Source organism: Amblyraja radiata, chromosome 2, assembly GCF_010909765.2.
Source record: "Amblyraja radiata isolate CabotCenter1 chromosome 2, sAmbRad1.1.pri, whole genome shotgun sequence".
NCBI lineage: Eukaryota > Metazoa > Chordata > Chondrichthyes > Rajiformes > Rajidae > Amblyraja > Amblyraja radiata.
This window is the reverse complement of record NC_045957.1, coordinates 58,979,449-59,000,525: the sequence shown is the minus strand read 5'-3', so window position 1 is coordinate 59,000,525 and position 21,077 is coordinate 58,979,449. Positions and strand designations below refer to the sequence as shown.

Here is a 21,077-nt window from a genome sequence, read left to right as displayed (position 1 = left end):
AAGAGAGTTCGTTCATCAAGTTACTTTTCACTGCTTAATGATTAATGGAACATGGCCACTATATGCCAGTCTAATAGATCTGAAATGCATTTAAATGCGTCAGAGATTCTGCCATGTGTCGCATTAATTGTGTTCAAGTACAAGCTATTTTGAAGCCTTAATTGTGTTTGAATATATCAACAAGAACCATATTTAGCAAAGGATGACAGGCCCTCTTCATCTGTAACATTAATTGAATTCAAATAAATGAATAGCCATGAGCCATATGTAGCGTGAGTTATGTTTAAGCACATTAGCAGCCCCTCTCCATATGTAGCATTAATTATGTTTAAGTACACCAACAATTCTTTCCTTATGTGACATTAACCGTTCAAAATACCAATAGTCTGTCTCCATAAGCAGCATAAATTATGTCCATTTCCATCTGTAGCATAAATTGTTCTCTGAATGTTCCTTTCCATTTCCAGTTTTATTCAAATGCATTGAATGCCCCACTCTACTTGCAATAATTACTTCTTAAATGCATTGTTTATCTATGCAAAGCTTTAAATTTCTTCATTCACACCCACAATTTAATAATTTGAAGTATTAATTTTATCAAATACACTGAATGTCCATCTCCATATATGAAATGTAAATTGTGCTTAACCGTACCTGTCTATACATAAAAGTAATCATGTTTAAATACAGTATTAGTTCCTCCTTTGACAAATATCACTTTTGTTTTTAAAATCCATAGTCACTACACATATAGAGTCATAGTGATATAGCATGGAAACAGGCCATTTGGCCCAACTTGCTCATGCTGATCAAGATGCCCCATCCACACTAGACCCACTCGCAATGTAGAATTGCTTTTTATACGTAATAGCTGTGTTAGAAATACTCCATCAGTTCCTATCCATATGTACGATTAATTACATTCCAAATGATTCATGCAGATTTTACTAACATTTTGCATTATCTGCATCTAAGTACACTAGGATTACAATCCATATCCTCTTTTTGATGTTCAAACTCATACAAAACTCCAATCCAATTAATATATTTGTTTCGTTCAAAAAATGTAACACATCAATTTATACGCCCTGCTACACTACGGACAAATATCCCAGCAATAAATTCTAGATGGTCTATTGGTTGCGTTTCAGCACAATCATGTCATCTTTGTCATGTCCAAATACAACATTTGTAATTCATAAACACTATTAATTGTGTTAAAATATTCCAAGAATTAATTTTAACTGCAGTATTAGTTATGTTTAAATATACAATGCATTCAGAAAGTATTCAGACCCCTTCACTTTTTCCACGTTACGTTACGTTACAGCCTTATTTTAAAATGGACTAAATTCACTTTTTTTTATCATCAATCTACACACAATACCCCAGAATGAAGAAGCGAAAACAGGTGTTTAGACATTTTTGCAAAGTAATTAAAAAGAAATAACTGAAATATCACATTTACATAAGTATTCAGACCCTTTGCTATGACACTCAAAATTATCCATAGACCTCCGATTCAGGATTGTGTCAAGACACAGATCTGGGGAAGGGTATGAAACAATTTCTGCAGCATTGCAGGTCCCGAAGAGCACAGTGGCCTCCGTCATTCTTAAATGGAATAACTTTGGAACCCCACCAGGTCTCTTCATAGAGCTGGCCACCCGGCCAAACTGAGCAATCAGGGAAGAAGGGCCTTGGTCAGGGAGGAGACCAAGAACCCGATCAATGGTCACTCTGACAGAGGTCCAGCTCCTCTGTGGAGATGGGAGAACCTTCCAGAAGGACAACTATATATGCAGCACTCCAGCAATTGGGACTTTATGGTAAAGTGGCCAGACAGAAGCCACTCCTCAGTAAAAGGCACATGACATAAAAATAAAATCAAAGCTAATATTTTTTTCTTAAGTAAAATTTCCCAATGTCACTTTCTTTAGAACATGTTGATTAGCATGAAATTCAGCACCCATTTGGTTAGCATTCGTTCATCTGCTTAAGATGATGGTGCGGTTTGATGTTGTCCTGTTTGGAGAGGGTAATGTTTCATCTGTGGTTGCATTTCCTGCAGTGGTTGACTAGGCCTATTCTTGACAAGCAGATCCTCCCACAGCTTCCATTAGTAAAATTTGTCTCTGGCTGTTGGATTGGGGAGTTTATCGCTGTTGCCACTGTTTATTTTGTGTCGTTGCCACCTGGCCTTCAGGGTCATGAACCATATACTGTTGTGGTGCTTCATACCTGCCTGGAGGTCCTTTCTTCACCTCCCCCAGTCCTCAGCAGCCACTTCCTAGCTGTCAGTGCCAATATTAAACATTTTCATATCTCTTTTAATCGTATCCTTGCAGCAAAGCTTTCATCTTCCTCTTGACCTGTGCATTAAAGACCTCCCATACAGCACATCTTTGAGGGATGCATCCATTTTCCATCCTGTGAACATGTCCAAGCCAGTGGAGATGCTTCTCCTTGAGAATCATGGGAATACTAGGCATGTTGGTCAGGGAGAGGACAGAATCACTGATGATTTTGTCTTGACCAGAAACTCCCAGGATGAGACAAAGACAGCGGACATGAAAATTATTCACTTTTCATTCGTAAAGTAGGTAAGTCATCCAAACTTCACTGCTGTCCAGTTAGTGCTCAAGATGTATGCTTTGAAGATATTCCTTCTCGATGATTTCACTGCTTTTGTGGGTGCAAATAGAGAATCATGGCCAAATTGCCTTGGCCAATGTGGTGTTGGAAAGATGAATGAGAATGGACAATGATTGGTGGAATTATGTACATCAAATGAACTTTGCATCACAAACACCTTTTTTCCAGGGCAAGCACTGCCACAAGGTGTCATGGCATCAATCCCGTTCTGGTTACTGGCTCCAACTCGATCTACTCATCTCTAGAAGAAAAGATCTGCCATGTGTTGTCCACACTCAAACTTATCACAGTGCAGATTACAAAACTGACCACTCACTCATCAAGGGCAAAGAGATGCTCCCATTTAGTTTACCAAATAAAGTTTAGCTTCCACTCAGAAATGTCCATGGGTTTTTTTATTATGCAGAGATCCTCCACTCTTAACTTGCTTCTGGGAATTTCAAATACATGCATAGGGAGCACACTGAAGACCTGTGCAATGACAGAAGGAGCACACACCCTCACAAATTAACAGCTGCACTTCCCATATTGCTTCCACCAATTACTTGAAAACCAGAAGGGAAACCAGGCGCCCTTTATCCCAAGGACTGCCTGAGAAGAGTAGAAAGAATAATTCCTATTACTGGTTACATGTGCTTTATTAATTATTTATAACTGAATGAACAACTATACTAGTTTTGTTCAAGAAATCTAACAGTCCAATCCATGCGCTGTATTTGTTGTGTTCAAACACACCAACTTAGGGACCTTATCAAAATGGTTACATTTCAGGACTGGCAGTCAGGATCCAGAGATATGAGTTGGAAGAGGTAGTAGGGGAATTTAAATTCAAGTATTTAAATAAATCTAGTTTTTTTGTAAAGAAAAAGCTACTTTCAATACAGATGACCATGAAACTGACAGATTGTTTGAAGAACATCTCTGGTTCAGTAATGTTCTTCAGGAACAAATATCTGACATGCTCATCCACTTTAGCCTATACTTGATCCCAGGCCTACACAGAGAGTTGACTTTTAATTGCCTCCTCAGTTCAAAGACAATTAGCAGTAAAGGCCAGCATTTCCAGCGATGTCCTTATACCATGAATAAATTGATTTCAAAAATGATGTGTTCAGTTTAACCCATATGCTCTATTCGCCAAATTCAAATACACCAACAGTACAATCCAAATAATCTATTATTTGTGTGCAAATACATCAATGTTCAATTCCTGATGAATTTTCTGTGTGCAAGTTAAACAACAGTCCTATTCAATGTAATCAAATACACAATACAATCTATATGCTCTATTACCTGTGTTCAATCCTCCAACAGTGCAGGCCTATGTGTAATATTAACTTAATACACCTAATATTATTCACAAATATTCAGGGTTAATAGTGGTCAAGTACAGATCATCTCCATCCTTATGTAGCATTTTAAATTGCACTCACAAACTCTATCCCATTGTGTAATCAATTTTTTTTAAATCCATTGGCAGTTTCTATATAATAGAGCATTATTTGCTTTCCAGTATCCCAAGTCCTTATTTCCACTGAGGATTTTAAACATGTGAAAATAAATATGTATCAGAATTTATTTGCACCTCGAGAAAGTGGTTGTTCGCTGCCTTCTTGAACTGCTGCAGTCCTTGAGGTGTTACTGTAACCACAATTCTGTTCAGGGGGGCATTCCAGGATTTTGTTCATGCAACAGTGAAGGAATAGCGATATGATTCCAAGTCAGGATGGTATGTGGCTTTGAGGACAACCTCCTGGTGGCAGTGTCCCATACTTTTACATCCCCTGTTTTTCTATCCGGTCAAGATCATAGATTTGGAAGGTGCTTTCTAAAGAGTCTTGGTGAGTGGCTGTGGTGCATCTTGTACATAATACAAACTCTTGCTACTGTGCGGTGCTGCAGTGAGTGAATGGTTGTGGAAGGGTTGCCTATCAAGCGGGAGGTTAAATCTTATATGATGTCAGGCTTCATGAGTATTTCATTTCCACTACTGACTTGGGTCATGCAGATGGTGGACAGATTTTGGTAAGTTAGGAGGCGAGTTGCTTGCTGCAAGATTCCAATCTGACCTGTAATCACATTGTTTATATGGCTCTCCAGTTCAGTTTTTGGTTAGGAATAATACCTTGAATAATAATGATAGTGGGAACTTCCGTAATGATAATGTCAATGAATGTCAAGGAGCAAGAGCTAGATTTTCTCTTGTGTAGAAAGGAAATGCAGATGTTGGTATATACCGAAGATAGACACAAAGTCAGGCAACATCTCAGCAAGTCAGGCAACATCTCTGAAAAAAAAAATTGGGGACGTTTCAGGTTGTGTCAGTCTGAAGAAAGGTTCTGACTCGAAACGTCACCCATCCCAGATTTTCTCCTGTTGGATATTATTATGACCTGCCACTTGTGTGGTGTGTATGTTACTTGCCATCTATCAGTCCAGGCCTGCATATAGTCCACATTCTACTACATTTGATTATGGACTGCTTCATTATCTGAGGAGCTGCAAATATTGCTGAACATTGTGCAGTCAGCAAACACCCTTGCTTCCAATCTTGCAACTGAAGGAAGATAATTGTTGAAGTAGTTGAACATGGTTGCGCCTTGGACACTATCCTGAAGCACTCCTGAAGAGATGTCCTGTGGTTCAGATGTTTGATCGTTTACCGCCACTGGTGGTTAGAGATCAATTTTCCTTTGTGCAAGGCATGATTCCAACTAGCGAAGAGTTCCCACTCCCCTGCCTCCCATTCCCATTGACTCCAGTGTCCGAGTGCTCTTTGAAGCCAAACTCAATCAAATCAAATACTGCCTTGATATCAAGGGAAGTGACTCTCATTTCCCCTCTGCAAGCAAAGGACACGACTGCTTCACAAGCTACGTGTTCAACAGATACTGCCATGTTTTACGCCCACTATATAAATAGATTTTTGCTTCAGAGGGTGGAGTACATATTGCCAATTTTTATGTCCCATTATTATTTCCTTTATGGCACTGAATGTAACCAGTTACTCACACAGGGGGTGAAATATCTGATGTATTCCAAATTTTAAACTTTTTTGAGATTTACAGTATTTAACATTGACAACAATGTCATGTTGATTCAAATTTTTGAAATTCTCTCTCATTGCAGATTCCATAAGCAGCGCTATTGAAATAAATGAAGATATGGTGCAAGTCTGGAAATTCATTCTGGGTTCCCTGAGCGCAAGAGCATGGAGAGTGCCAAGCATGTATAATGGAAAATAATGCAGGCCACAACATTTGAAGGAGGACAGTTGTTGCTTTTTTTCAGTGTTAGAAAAAGGGACCAATTTACCAAACCAGGAGTGTATCCGAAGCATTCATCATATTCCAAGCAGGAAATCTATAAAGGAGTTTTCTCAGTGTTTTGTCTCATCTACCTCCTTCATATTGCTGCATTTGTTCGAAGTGTTTCCAATCCAGTGTATGACTATCCGTTGGCCTGATCTCCATTGATCCCGAGCCCTAATTTTCCATCTGTATGACTCCAAAGTATAACCTGGTTTTGACAACCCCTTCTTCCCCAGACCCTTAATCACATTTGAATGAACAACAAGCACAGATTGCTATCTACCTTCAGATACCAATGCTTTTTCCCACCAGCTCGCAGATCGCTGATTTTAACAACCAATTCAATGCCGCAATCCGAGTCAATTTAATACACTTCGACTCCAAATCGTCCCCACATATCAAACTCCTATGAAATTCTATGTCCAATCATCCATTCTCCCAATCAAGCCATCCCTTTTTACTTCTTTTACCTACAACCTCCTTGTCTTCCTCCATTAATCCATAATATTATGGCTTTTGGAAGGAGATGCCAAAATGAAATCCGTGCAGCACTAGAATCATACAGCATGGAAATAGGCCCTTTGGCCCAACTTGCCCACGCCGACCAACATGCCCCATCTACACTAGTCCTAGCTGCCTGCCTTTGACCCATATGTACCTGTTCAAATATTTTATAAACAATGTTTATAGGTCGGTGGGGCTGCTGCGAGACAGCTGCCCTGCCAGCAGCGTGTTCGTTATTTCGTTATTTTGGGGTTTCAGTTTGGGTGTCTCTCGGTATGTCTTATGTGGGGGATGGGGGGGGGGGGAGGGGAAAGGGGGAAACCGCTTTTGGCCGCCTCCTCCATGGAGAGGCGACTTTTTCCATGTCGTCTCCCTCGTGGCCTATCATGGATTGGAGCGACCTTTCCTGGAGTCGGGCCCGGAGCATCGGCAGCAGGCACAGCGTGCACTTTCCATCACGGAGCTGCGAACCCTTGCCGGGAGTCGCCAGAGAGGAGTGGTCCAAATGCTGGCCTGGTGTCATTGGCATCGTGGGGCTGTGGTCTGCGGAGCTTCTAACCGCCGGCGTGGCATGGACTTACCATGCGGAGCCCGGGATCCCTCGCTAGGGATCGCCGGAGAAGAGCTCCGACCGCCGGCCTGCAGCCTATAACATCCTGAAGCCGCGGACTCTGGTAGGAAACTGACGATTCAGGTCCTCCAAGCCGCGGAATGTGTTTCACTGTCCCGACGTCAGAGTTTTGATCGTCCCGATGAGAGGGACTGTACATCGAGGGCCGTCTGTAGCGGCGACTACGGGGGGGGGGTCTATGGCCCCGACCACAGGTGAACAAGGGAGGAGGACTGGCTGAACTTTGTTGCCTTCCACCACAGTGAAGAATGCTGTGGTGGATGTTTGTGTTAAATTTATAGTTTCACAGTGATTCTACAGAAATAAATCCTAATCGCAACCTCCAGTCTTATGATGAGCATTTGTATGCACTGGGCTTGTACTTACTGGAGTTTAGAAGGATGAGAGGATCCTTCATTGAAATGTTCCGAATAGTGAAAGGCCTGGATAGAGTATTGGGTGTTCTTTTAAGTGTATCGCTGCTGGCAAATTCATTTCACTGCATGAAATGTGCATGTGACGAATAAAATGACTTTTGACTTTGACTTTGTTATAGTATCTGCCGCAACTACCTCCTCTGGCAGCTCATTCCAAATACCTACCGAATACCTACCGAATACCTAAAAAAGTTATCCTTCAGGTTCCTATTAAAATATTCCCTCCCTCACCTTAAACCTATGTCCTCTGGTTCTTGATTTCCCTACTCTGGGTTTCATATTAAAATGCATTCAAGAATTCCTACCCATGAGTCCTTCCTAACTTTTAGTATGTGCAATGGTTGAGATTAGACTTTTGATAAAGCAGTTCTTTCAGTGTCTTTTGATATGATTCAAGGAAGGGAATCATAAAAAAGTTGAATAGTATTTAGTGACTGGATTCCATAGCCCTCTGGAGTCTAATATTTATTTATTAGTTATGAATATTTTGTAACATTATCTTGCTTTGTAGGTGTGCATAAATATATGTAGCAAACTTTCTTTGCAAACACCTTCGGAATTTGGCTGTTAATTTTTAAAATAACTTGCTTTGTATATAATCAAATATAATATTGCAATTAAATGTGAATATTACTTTTCCTCTTTTCGCAAGGATACTTGTATTAAATTGAATGAGAATGCATACTCTATGCAGATGTCAAATTAGGAAATGCTGGAAATGCTCAACAGGTCAAGCAAGATATGTGGAAGGATGGAGACAAAATTAAATTTTCAATTGAACTGGGAGAATTAGAAATGAATAGGTTATGAATTAAAATAGAGAAAAGGGTGGAGAGGTATTGGTGTGGGGATAGTCATGTGGTGATGGTGTTGAATGAGAATGGAAAGATGTGTCTGGAGGGGAAAATGAACGAAATCTGAAATACAAGAAGGGAGAAAGAATAAAATGAATGATGGAAATGTGAGATACATTATTTGAAAGTTCAATTTAATGTGAGCCTTCAAGACAGTATTGTGCTATATCAAATGATGAGGTGCTTTTCCCTGAGTTTATGTTGACCTTTGTTGGAAAGGTGTAAGAGGTCAAAATGGGAGTCAGATGAAAAAATTAAACTATAAGCAAATGGAAAGCTCAAGGTTACCCTTGCAGACCTGCTAAATATGTGTCTACAAATTGGTCTCAAATCTGTGTTTGCTTTCCTTGTTGCAGAGGAGAGTTGACCATGAACACGGAGAGCAGTTTACTAAGATAGGGACACAAGGAACTGCAGATGCTAGTTTACAAAAAAAAGACACAAAATGCTAGAGTAATTCGGCAGGTCATGCAGTTTCTTTGGAGAACATGGATAGGTGATGTTTCGGGTTGGGACGCTTCTTCAGACTTACTAAGTCTACAGAGTTGTAAGAGCTACAAGGAAACTACTGCTTCACCTGTAAAGTGTGGATCCCTGGACAGCTGAAAAAGATGAGATGAAAGGACAGGTTCACATCTCATGTGTTTGCATAGGAAAATGCCATGAAAAGGAGAATGGGTACGATTGAAAAGGAAAAGTAAACCAGTGAGTCATTGAGGGAAGAGTACATTTGGAATGATGTCAGGGAGGGAAGGTGTGTGTGGTGGTGGCATCACATTAGAACACAAGCTTGGTATTACAATTTGTTGTGTTTTAAAGTACTCCCTTACTGAATGGAGGAAATAGCAAACTATGCATTTTACAAATGCTGACTCCAATCATATCAATGTGATTTGCCGATAAGCACGGTGTAGGTGGAGGTACACGGATAGAGAATAGTCAAAACCGAGAACATTTCTGCCACTCATCCAATATGTCAGCTGTATTCCTGAATTTGGCTTCTAACTTGTTCCATTTCATTGGGAGTATTCTTCGTAAGAGCAAAATTCCAGGAAAAAAGATTAGTTATAAGACCATGCAATAATGTTTGTAAAGAACAGTGGTTTAGATAGCATGGAAGGTATGTATCAAATGCAACTATAACCACTTGTATATGTAAATCCCTCACAAATTCATACACCATAGTTCATTACCACCAACAACGTGTAGCCTTGTACATTAATGTTATTGCTTTTCAGCTCTAACGTTAATAAATATGATTCAAACCTAGAAAGGGCAATTAGCTGCAGCAACAGTAGCAAGATCAACTGGCGTGCAGAAAATGTTGGATTTCTGAATGAATACCCTGGGGATGATGCACACCAGCAGGTGACCACAGGATGTTATTCATTCCAACATCCAGCTGCAGTTATCATTGCGAAAACCTCCAGACCTTGATAAAGTGCCATGATTCCCAAATGACGCAGAGCTTATCTACAATTGAAATTTATAGTTTCACAGTGATTCTACAGAAATAAATCCTAATCGCAACCTCCAGTCTTATAATGAGCATTTGTATGCACTGGGCTTGTACTTACTGGAGTTTAGAAGGATGAGAGGATCCTTCATTGAAATGTTCCGAATAGTGAAAGGCCTGGATAGAGTGGATGTAGAGAGATGTTTCCACTAGTGGGAGAGTCTAGGACCACAGCCCTTAGCCTCAGAATAAAAGGACGTAACTTTAGGGAGAAGCCGAGGAGGAATTTCTTTAGTCGGAAGGTGGAATTCTTTGCTGCAGAAGGCTATGGATATTTTTAAGGCAGAGATTGATTGATTATTGATTAGTATGGGTGTAGGGGGTTATGGCGAGAAAGCAGGAGAATGGGGTTGAGAAGGAAAGATAGATCTGCCATGATTGAACGGCGGAATAAACTTGATGGGCCGAATGGCCTAATGCTGCTCCTATCACTATGAACTTATGCTAGTCAATTTGTGTTTTGATTTTTCAGAATACAGACGTTGTTGGCAGATATTGCTGCCCATTCCAGGTTCTCAATGGAAAAATGGCTATGAGCCACATTTTCCAAATGCCAAAAGCCTTCAGCTGATGGCAGCTCATAGTATTGTAGGAATGGAGTACAAAGCTTTGGTCAGGATGGTTTATGACTTGGTGGGGGGCCTGCAGGTGTATCCAAGCTGCCCTTATTCTTACTGGTGGTAGAAGCTTTGGTTCATTAACAGCTACCAATAGCTTTGAGTATTGCTAAATGAGAGAAGATTGCATTTATTTTGTCAATTCATAACGTTAACTGGTGGACAAATGTGTAAATCCAAAACATGGTGGAGTACTGGTGAAAATCAAACAATATTGATACATCTTCTTGAACAGCATGGTTAATTTAAACATTTATTTCAATGAAAGGGATAAGGCTTAAAATGCCTCTGCAGTTTTCAAACAACTATTGCAACTGCCTGCTGCTTTTGTCATTTGTAAAAAGGAACCAGTGCATAATTTCAGACAGTACTGTAGAATATATTCCCAGGGTGACTGAGAATCTCTGCCAAGAATATTGCAAGATTTGGATGTTCTTTAATTGGAATTTATTATTATACCTTAAAATAAAATCAGAACATCATAGAAAGGTTAAAGCATGGAAGATGACCCACCTGGAAAGTCTGCATTAGATTTATGGAAGTTCAATCCAGCTTGTTTCATTATCCCATCCCATTTCCACTGTCTTAAACAGACATAGTTCCTTTCAAACATTTGTCAGCACTGTAATGAATTCTACAATTCTACTGTTGTTTTCTTAATAACAGTCAGCATTTCTCAAATTGTAAACACTGTGCAAATGCTTTTCCAGATAATCTCACCTGATTCTTCTGACAATCAACTTTATCTGATATTCCCTCGTTCTTGACCCTTCCATCAATAGGAAAGTTTCCCTCTATCTATTCTGTCCACATCACTCATGGTTAGATCTCATCACTTCCTCTGTTCCAAGAAGAACAAACTCAGCTTCCCTAGTCCATCTACATAATTGAAGATCTTCTGCCCTTTGGTACATCTCTTCTGAATCCTCTCCTAAGCCTTCAAATCTTTCTTAAAATGTGGCTCTCAGAATTAGTTACAACACTCCTGTCATGACCAAACTAGTGTTACATAAAGATCCTCCAGGACCTAGAGACATAGTCATATAGCATGGAAACAGGCACTTTTGCCCAACCTGTCCATGGTGACCAACATGCCCGATCTATACTAGTCCCACCTGCCTGCATTTGATCCATATCCATTCACACCTGCCCTATCCATGTACCTGTCCAAATATTTCTTAAACGCTGTGATAGTATGTGCATCAACTACCTCTTCCGGCAGCTCGTTCCATATACCTACCATGCTTTGTGGATGTTCTTATCCAAATCATTGATATAGATGACAAACAGCTATGCACCCCGCACCAAACCCTGAGACACACAACCTGTAACAGGCCTCCAGTCTGAAAAACTACCTTCCACCATCACCCTCTGCTTCTTTCAGTGAAGCCAATTTTCTATCCAGTCGGTTCTCTCTCCTTGCCCATGCGATCTAACCTTTCAGAGCAGTCTACCATGCAGAACCTTGTCAAATGCTTTACTGAAATCCATATATACTGCTCTGCCCTCATCAATCTTTTTTCTCAGATCTCCAAAAGTTTCAATCAGATGCGTGAGAAACCATCGCCCACGTACAAAATCATGTTGACTCTGCCTAATTAGCCCCTGTCCATCTCAATGCATTTATATCTTATCCTTCAGAATACTCTCCAGTAACTTTCTGACTATAGATATTAAGATTCACTTGCCTGTAGTTCCCAGGATTTTCCTTGCAGCCCTTCTTAAAGGCCATTCTCTAATGCACAACATTTGCCACCCTCTAGTCATCTGGTGCCTCGCCCGTATTTAATGATGACTTATAAATCTCAGCCAGGGCACCTCCAATTTCCTCTCTAGGTTCCCAGTGTTCTTGTATATATCTGATCAGGCCCATGAGATGTGTCCACCAACATTTTGTACTCATTTTGGTATATATTTATTTAATTTATTATTCTTTCTAATAAAATGCAATACATCACATTTCTGAGAATGCAATTTGATATGCCACATATCTTCCCATTCCACCGTGCATGTTTTAGTTCACAGGCATTGTCCTGAATCTATAGTTGTTTGGAAGGTCACGGCTCTGCAATTTTCTCTTCCATTTAATTGAAGCTAGCATTTCTACTGCCTCTTCCACCTCAAATGTTCAGGTTCTCCCCAGTTATGGTAGGGTTCTTTTCCTGAGCAATGTTTATAAATCAAACAGCTTACAATTCAGAAAGATGGCAGCGAACCAATCCACAATTCCATGCAGCAGGCAATGTCATCAGATCCACAGCAGCTGGCAAATCCTTCCAACCAGTCTCCAAAATACGTTCATATGTGTGGACTGCACATAAACCAGCTGTTCTTAAACTGGGGAAGACCCATATAAGTGTAACCTTAGATAGACACAAAAAGCTGGAGTAACTCAGCGGGTTAGACAGCATCTCTGGAGAAAAGGAATAGGTGACGTTTCTGAAAAAGAGTCTCGACACAAAGTCTCAGTCTGAAGAAGAGTCTCGACCCAAAATGTCACCTATTCCTTTTCGCCAGAGATGCTGTCTGACCAACTGAGTTACGCCAGCTTTATGTGTCTATCTTCGGTTTAAACCAGCATCTGTAGTTGCTTCCTACACATAAATGTAACTTTATACTGTCTCAGAAAAATCACGTAGTCAATGTCGGTTCTGGCTAAAAAATATCCATCAAATCCATCAAACAATTGTGTAATGAGCTGAAGCGGGATCAGAGGACAAATGTGCTTTGCTCGGGTAAATCACAACAGACACATTATATCATACTCTTTAACTCACAAACTGTGCGAAAAATTCTAATACCTGCAGTAAGGTATGAAAAATCAATATTGTGACTTTGGGTGCATTCAAATGGTGTAATGAATCCCCAGAGAGCAACATCCGAATGAACAAGTGAATTGAGTGCGCAATTGATTAGCCTCAGAATATGAAACAAGTGAACAATTTGTTGCTGCTGTGCTGTCGGTGGGAAGCAGAGATGAGGACATACTCTGCCAAGAGCAACATCAAACTCAGACATGTAGCACAACATGATGCCCTGTTATCTCATACGAGCATCCAGAATTAGCCAAAGGTTTAGAAAAGTGTCAATATGATCACTTCTTGCGCTAGCAGAGTGAAACTGAACATTTATCCTGCATTCATCAACAAGTGAAGCCCATGGCTGTTTAGGAACCCTGATGTGCTTTTGGTGAAAGGAAGATATTTATGAATGATATGACTCTACCCTTCTCTTTAAAGGAGGGGGGGGAATAGACGTCTTCTGTTTACTATATCGGATATAGTGTACAGAATTTTGTAAATAATTATAAATTTAGTAATCAACATAATGTGGTCCCTTTTGGTTTGAAATCTTGGTGAGGTATAGGTACTTTGAATAGGCACATGATTCCTCTTCCCATTCTTCCCCCCACCACTAGTCATTCAGAAACTACTTCCATTAGAGGGTAAGGGCATTGCATATCAGAGTAATATAGGGAGAGGGGGCGGTGTCCTGTACGGCTGCCTGTCCTGCAGCTGTCCGTTTGTTTCACTTTTTTTCTAAAATATTTAGTACGTTAAACGTGTGTTAGTTGGGGGTCTAATCTTCTTATGTGTGGGGGATGGGGGGGGGGGGAGGGGGAAACTGCTTTTTAAGTCCCTATCTGGTTAGAGAGGCTGCCTTCCTCCGGGTAACACCTTCGACCTGTCCTCGCGGACTACCAGCGGGGCCCGGAGAGGAGTTTCCTGAGGGGACCTGGCCAGAACCTCGGCTTCGGCGGCAGCACAGCGCTGGAGCGCAATCGCAGAGCGGGCAATGCCTTGCCTGGGTCGCCACGCTGGAACTCCGGTATGCTGGGACCTGCCGATTGAACATCGCGGAGCTGCGGGTCTGTGGAGCGGCCAGCTGTGGGCGGTGGCGCTGACTTTAACATCGGGAGCCTAGGATCTCTCGCTGAGATCGCCAGTGGTGGAGCTCCGTCCAGCGCTGCCTGTTGGCTTGGAAGTCGCGGTCTACGGTAAGGAAGCGGCCGTTCCAGGCACGCCAAGCCGCTGAGAGAGTTCTCCCGACGCCGGAGCACCATCACCCAGCGAGAGGGCCTGAAACATCGGGCCGCCGTAGCGGCGACTGTGGAGGCCTCAATAGGCCCGACCATGGGTGGACAAGAGGATGGGGACTGGACTTTGTTCCTTCCCCCACAGTGGGAACCATTGTGGGGGGATGTTTTTATGTTTTTATGTTAAACTGCTTCTTTAATGTTATGCTGTATTTTTATTAGTGTGCTGCAAGGACATATGAATTTCCCCTGAAAAGGTGATTAATAAAGTATTTATTAATATTATTATTATTATTATAAAAATAGTCAAATATGCACTGAAAGAAAGCTTCCAGCTACTAACTAGGCTGCACAGGAACAGTCAGAAGGTAAGTGCCTTGGAGTTGAAAAAATAGATTTGTTTGTGCCTAAGGTATGTAACAGATTTCTGTTTATTCAGATAACACAAACAATTGAAAGCAGATGGTAGCAAGAGTAAGTAGCAATTTTGCAATTTTACATTCCATGGGGTAGGCGCACTGCAAGAATCCAAAATTTATGTACATATAATGCATGTTTTTTTTAAAGGTGATAGATAGAAAGATTACTTTAAAAAAAAGAAACAGAGAAACATAATATCTGGATTTTCAGCAAACCAATCTAAGCAACATTACTGCAAAAGTTATTCTAACACTCAACCACTTCGATCCAACTACTTCCCAGTATGATGCGTAATCTAAACATAATTGACATGGATTTCTAGCCTGCAAACCAGAAATAAGCTGGAACAATCGACTCTACAGACTCAAGTTTGGGTCATAGTTTGATTGGAAACAATTTGAAAGGGTCTTTCTTTGACAGAGGGCAACCTTTCCACTTCAGTCACACACTTGGCTCTATTGCAACTCTCATGCCATTACCTTATGCATAACATAACATAAAGGGTGCACTTTAATTTAATTAAAACAGTTGAATATACATTTAAGATACAAGGCTGCATTTATTCCAATATTTGACACTAAGACACAGATATTAATTTAGAGGAAATGAGGATTGGGATTTTGTTTTGGGAAGACAGGAATTTCAAATAAGGAGCCTGGAAATGTAGATTTCAATACTTGCAACAGGGTTTCCAGCCAACAGCCTAATTGACAGATCGAGTTCCTGTTGGGGAGCAGATGACATCAAAGTGTGACAACACATGTGCTTTTTGTAAGGGAGTCAAATCAGTAATCTGGTTAATGTACAGTAAACATGTGAGGAAGAGAGAAGAGAGTAAATTGTACATCACAGGAGTAAAAATTTGGGTGGTGGGCATCTTTGTACAAACATGGACATATTTGGACAATCATGGCAGAGGGTAAGTTTGGACAACAATCGTATAAGGGCTGAAGTTTGTTTTAGAATTATCTTCTTTTTTGGAAGCAATCCCTTGGAGTCAATGAAAGCTTACCTCCATTCCTATTCTAACAATCCTTCACTAGATTCAAATACTCTGCCTCAGCTTGATAGAACAGATAGGAGTTTTTTGTTGGGAACATTGTGCACTTATTCTGCTCTTTTCACTTGGCTTCATTCCTAAAGATGTTCAGTCCCTTACAGGATAGTCATAGGTTAGTGAGGATGTTAAGGAATTTTGAGAAATTCTTTGTAGCATGTTCTCTGTCCACGTGCCTTGATGAGCTCTGTTTAGGGTGTCTGGTATCAATCATGCAGAGCAGGTTGAGTGTGATCGGAGATTCAAAGCTGAGGATATTGGCTGGGAGAGGATGCTGACATTTTTTAGCCTATCCTGCCAGGGAATTTAGAGGGCTTTTTGGAGAGAACATTGGAAGCACCTCTCTGTGTTTTTTGCTTTTCGATACTTTGCCTTTGTCTCTGAAGCATATGCAGACAGGGATCACTGCAGCTTGATAGACCAACACATGAGTGCCAAGTCTCCAATATAGCACCTATAACTACTTTCACTTAGAATTGGCACTCAAGATTAAGAAAAGGACATCACCAATCAGATCTGGGTCTCATCATTGATCTTGATTATTTAGGGCGGTGTTGCATTATAGGGACCAGCCGATAAATAAACCGTGATGTTTAGTGTAAGGCCTATCCATCGATTAGGCTCCAAGGTTTTTCATAAGATACCAAGAATGTTTAACACATCTTTCACAGGCTTTTGGTTTACTCATCCAATTATATTGTATTTGTAAATTGATTTCAACTTGTAATTAATTCTCCATAGAATAGGCATGGCTTTTTGAGTTGTGAACTGACTGCTGAAGCAACCCAAAGAGACTTGTTAAAACAATTTATCTGTAAATCACTCTTATGATGTGTTCCACTGTTTAGCCTGAAAAAGCAGCATAATTCTGGAAATTATGTTATCGTTATAAAATCTAAGAACTATTGATGCATAAATGAGTACTGCAAAGGATCCATCAATGTTATGTTGCTAGATTTCAAAACAATTGATGTATCTTTTGGATTCAGGCTCCTATGAAAATGATGCAGGCTTCATATGACAAATTTAGAAATAATTGATTTTATAATATTATTAGAGTCCAAAAATTACACCATGAAATTTCAAAGTTGGAGTTAATTTGTATATATTTCTTGAAGGGCTATCAAAATTGCAAATAAACACAAATAAAATGCTTCCAACATTCATAGTCAAGGAAATAGAGAGATACAACATTGAAACAGGCCCTTCAAACCAACAAGCTGACGATGATCATCAAAAATTCATTTACAATACATGAATCCTATTATTTATTCTCCCCATAATCCCATCAACTACAACCACTACCCCTCTTTCCCTGGAACCTGTATCTTACTGACATAATTTAAGCAATTTATAGTCGCCAATTAACCTACCAACCTGCAAGTCCTTGGGATATAACACAGAATATAGAAGAGTACAGCACAAGAGCAGGGCCTTCAGCCCACAATGTTCATGCCAAAAATGACGCTAAATTAAACTAATCTCATCTGCATGATCCACATCTCTCTGCTCCCGACACTTCCATGTGCTGATCACTTTTGTATCCACTTCCTCCACAACAGCTGGCAATGCGATCTAGGCCCCCATCAACCAGTCTCTGTGTAAAAAAAATGTCCTGCACATCTTCAGCACACTTTCTCATTTTACGGCTATGCCTTCTAGTGTTGGGCATTGCCACCATGTGTTCTCTATTGATGTCTCCATCAAGTCCTTCCCTCCCCCCCCCCCACCAACCTCCGACGTTCCAGGGAAAACTATCCAAGTTTACCCAACCTCTCCTTGTAGCCGAGACCATTTAATCCAGGCATCATTCTGGTAAAACTCCTCTGCACTCCCTCCAAAACCTCCACATCCTTCCTGTAATGGGGCAACCAGAACCACAGGCAACACTCCAGAAGGGGGTCAAACCAAAGTCTCATACTGTAGAGATGCATCAGGACTGCTTGACTCTTATACTCAATGCCCCTAGCAATAAAGGCAAGAATACCAAACAACCTCTTTACCACCCTATCTAGTGTTGCTACCTTCTGTGAGCTTGGACTTCGACTCCAAGATCACTCTGCACATCAATGCTGTTAAGGGTCTTGCCATTAACTGTATATTCCTCCCTTACATTCAAACTCCTAAAGTGCAACACCTCACACTTGCTTGGATTAAACTCTCTTCCATTTTTCCGCCCATTTTGCAGCTGATCTATATCATGCTGTATTTCTGACAGCATTTCTCAATGTCTGAAACTCCTCCAATTTTGATGTAACTCACCAACCCATCCACATTTACGTCCAAGTCATTTATATGTATCACATACAGTAGATGTCCCAACATAGATCCCTGTGGAACTTCACTGGTCACAGATCTGCAGCCATGGGATCTTCCTCCCACCACAACCCTCTGTCTTCTATGAATAAGCCAGTTGTAAATCCATATGACCAAGTCATTGTGAATCCCATGCATTTTAAAGTCATGATATAGGACATGGAAGGAATTTTGAGCCCCTGGAGTAAATTTATGCGGTTACAGGGTAAATATGCAAACACCACACAGACTGCACCTAAGCTCAGGATTGAACCTTGATTTCTGGTGCTGTGAGGCAGCAGCTCTATCAGTTATGTCACTGCTGCCACTGTGAGAATATTATGTTTTCTACACAGTACTGGATTCTGCTTTTGATCTCTTTCTCATTATTCCATTTAAATGACGACTTCTTCATTGAAGTAATGAATGAACGAAGTAAAAAATGAACTTTTATTTTGGTCACATGTGAATCCACTTAACCTTTTGCATTGGTATGAACATTTCTGCTTCCAGCCATAAACTTTTGGTTTCTTGGTCAGTTTACTGAACTGAAAATTATATTTCAGTAGTAATTTATCTTTCTCATTTTTGATGAATTCTTTCTCTAATCTGCACAGAATCAATGCTAAGATAATATTGTGCCTCACCACAATAACTGCAAGAACCTGGAAGATAGGAAGGTTAGGGGAGGTAATTTATTTATGGTTACATTAAAAGTATACGACAGAGGTAGCTTGCAGTGTTTATCATTACTCTGTCTGCTTTTCTTTGTTCCCAGTAGGTAAGATCATGTTATTATGTTGCATGAGCTGATGAACATCAATGAAATATACCTATCAACAGCAAGAAATCTCTGAATATTATTTGAGTCAACATCTACTTAATGCCATGGCATTTTCAGCAGAGCAATGGGTCTTCCATCCACTATATCCACGCCATGCTATTTGCCATCTACACTAATCCCATTTGCCCCATCAGGACTTTACTCTTCCATGCCACGCGTATTTGTATTTAAGGGTCTGCCTAAATGCTCTTTAAATTTAATAATTGAATTTGATTCCACTTCCAGATATTAACCACTCTGTGTAAATAAAATACCCCTCAGAAGGTGTAGTGACCATTTGGCTTGTTTTGCATGTCATTGATGATGGCATGTGCCTTTAAATTTTAGACTGCGCGTTATATTGTGGGTGGAAATTATGACGTGGTTTAGGGCGTGTTTGGGGCTATGTATCCTGCGCAGAAGCTTAGTTTTTAGATTAGTTTGGAGAGACCATGGAGAAGGTTTACCCTTCGACCATGCGGAGTGTAACGGAGACACGAGGAGTTTTCTAACGTTTAAAGTAATAAGCTGGAGTTCAATGAGATTATAATAACAAGTCGGAAGAAGTTTGGATGTACCTTATTGTTTTCATCAACAATAAAGAACTTATTAATCAAAAGACTGTTTTGGAAGATATGTGAAGAAGCTTTGAAGGTCTCTGTGGGTGAGCTCGCATGCGTACGGAGACAACCATGCTCATCCATTTAGCGGCTAGAGGGTTAATTTCATGAACGATATAAAAATCGGACGCTACTCTCCAATACAATTACCAATGAGAAATTAAAAACGCAGTATGGTAATGATGTAGGATTTGCATGGACACTTTGATCTCTGAACATAATTTTCCTGTATCTATAATTTTTGAAAAAACAATACAAAATCTGATGATGATGTTCTTTCAATAGTTCTGATCAAGGCCCAATTTTTTTCAGGGAGGCCATTATCACCATTTTGGTGACAAAAGTTGGTTTAAAGTTCATACCAAGTTCCATACATTTCTCATACAGGTTAAGAGGCTGTCCCACTTGGGCAACCTAATTGGCGAGTTTAGAAGAGTTTGAAAAAATGACATGTTGAAGACCTCCTTCGACTATATAGAAGACCTCCTTCGACTATATAGAAGACCTCCTTCCACCTCCTTCGACTATGTTGAAGACCAGCTTCGACTAGCTTCAACTAGCTCGACTAACTTCGGGAAAAAAGGACACCGAATAGTGGAGAGTGAAGACGACCTCCTTCGATCTCCCTTCGATTATGATGAAGACTATCTACGACTACCTTCGACTACCCTTGATGACCTATGACTAACATGCCGACCTACTAGGACCTACTACGGCTAAACCTACGAGTAAAAAAAGTATCGATTTTTTACTCGTGGGCATTTCTTTTACATATTGAAAAAACGCCGCAACCTAGCTGAGGCCTCGAGTACGCGGAGACCACTCTCGAGCATGAAGGAGAGTTACGAAGACCTCCTACGACCTCGTGTCGACCAAGCTGCGAGTATGAGTCAAGGGCAAACTCACCAGAACTCACGGATTAGGTCCCAAGTGGGACAGGCCCTTTATGACAAGAGAAAACATATAGGTTCTTACTAAATATGTTGATCAACATTCAAACGGAAGTTCTAACTAAAAATTTACGAGGTAGCAACAGACTGATAACACCTAAAAATCATCACTAAATTTGTTGTAAATGTAATCACCATTTTGGGCCATTTTTCATACGACCAATTGGTTGTAAATATGTTTAGTCGTAACTACCAAAAGATGAATGACCAAGTAATTATATACATACCACACTAACAAGTCAGACAGATGATTTCTGAAAGTGCACTAATGTCAACTGGTAATTTAAACGTTCAACCAAAAGATATTATTATAATGTATAGTTCTGGCGAAGAAACACTGCAATGCAGGAGAACAATTTTTTCCTTGTCACA

At 40.4% G+C, this 21,077-nt stretch overlaps 1 protein-coding gene across 7 annotated transcripts in view; it reads right to left on the bottom strand.

Moving 5' to 3' along the window:
- The window catches only part of rbms3 (RNA binding motif single stranded interacting protein 3), a 1,345,529-nt gene that overhangs the window by 351,710 nt on the left and 972,742 nt on the right, over positions 1–21,077 (bottom strand). The gene's annotated exons all lie outside the window — the stretch shown is intronic.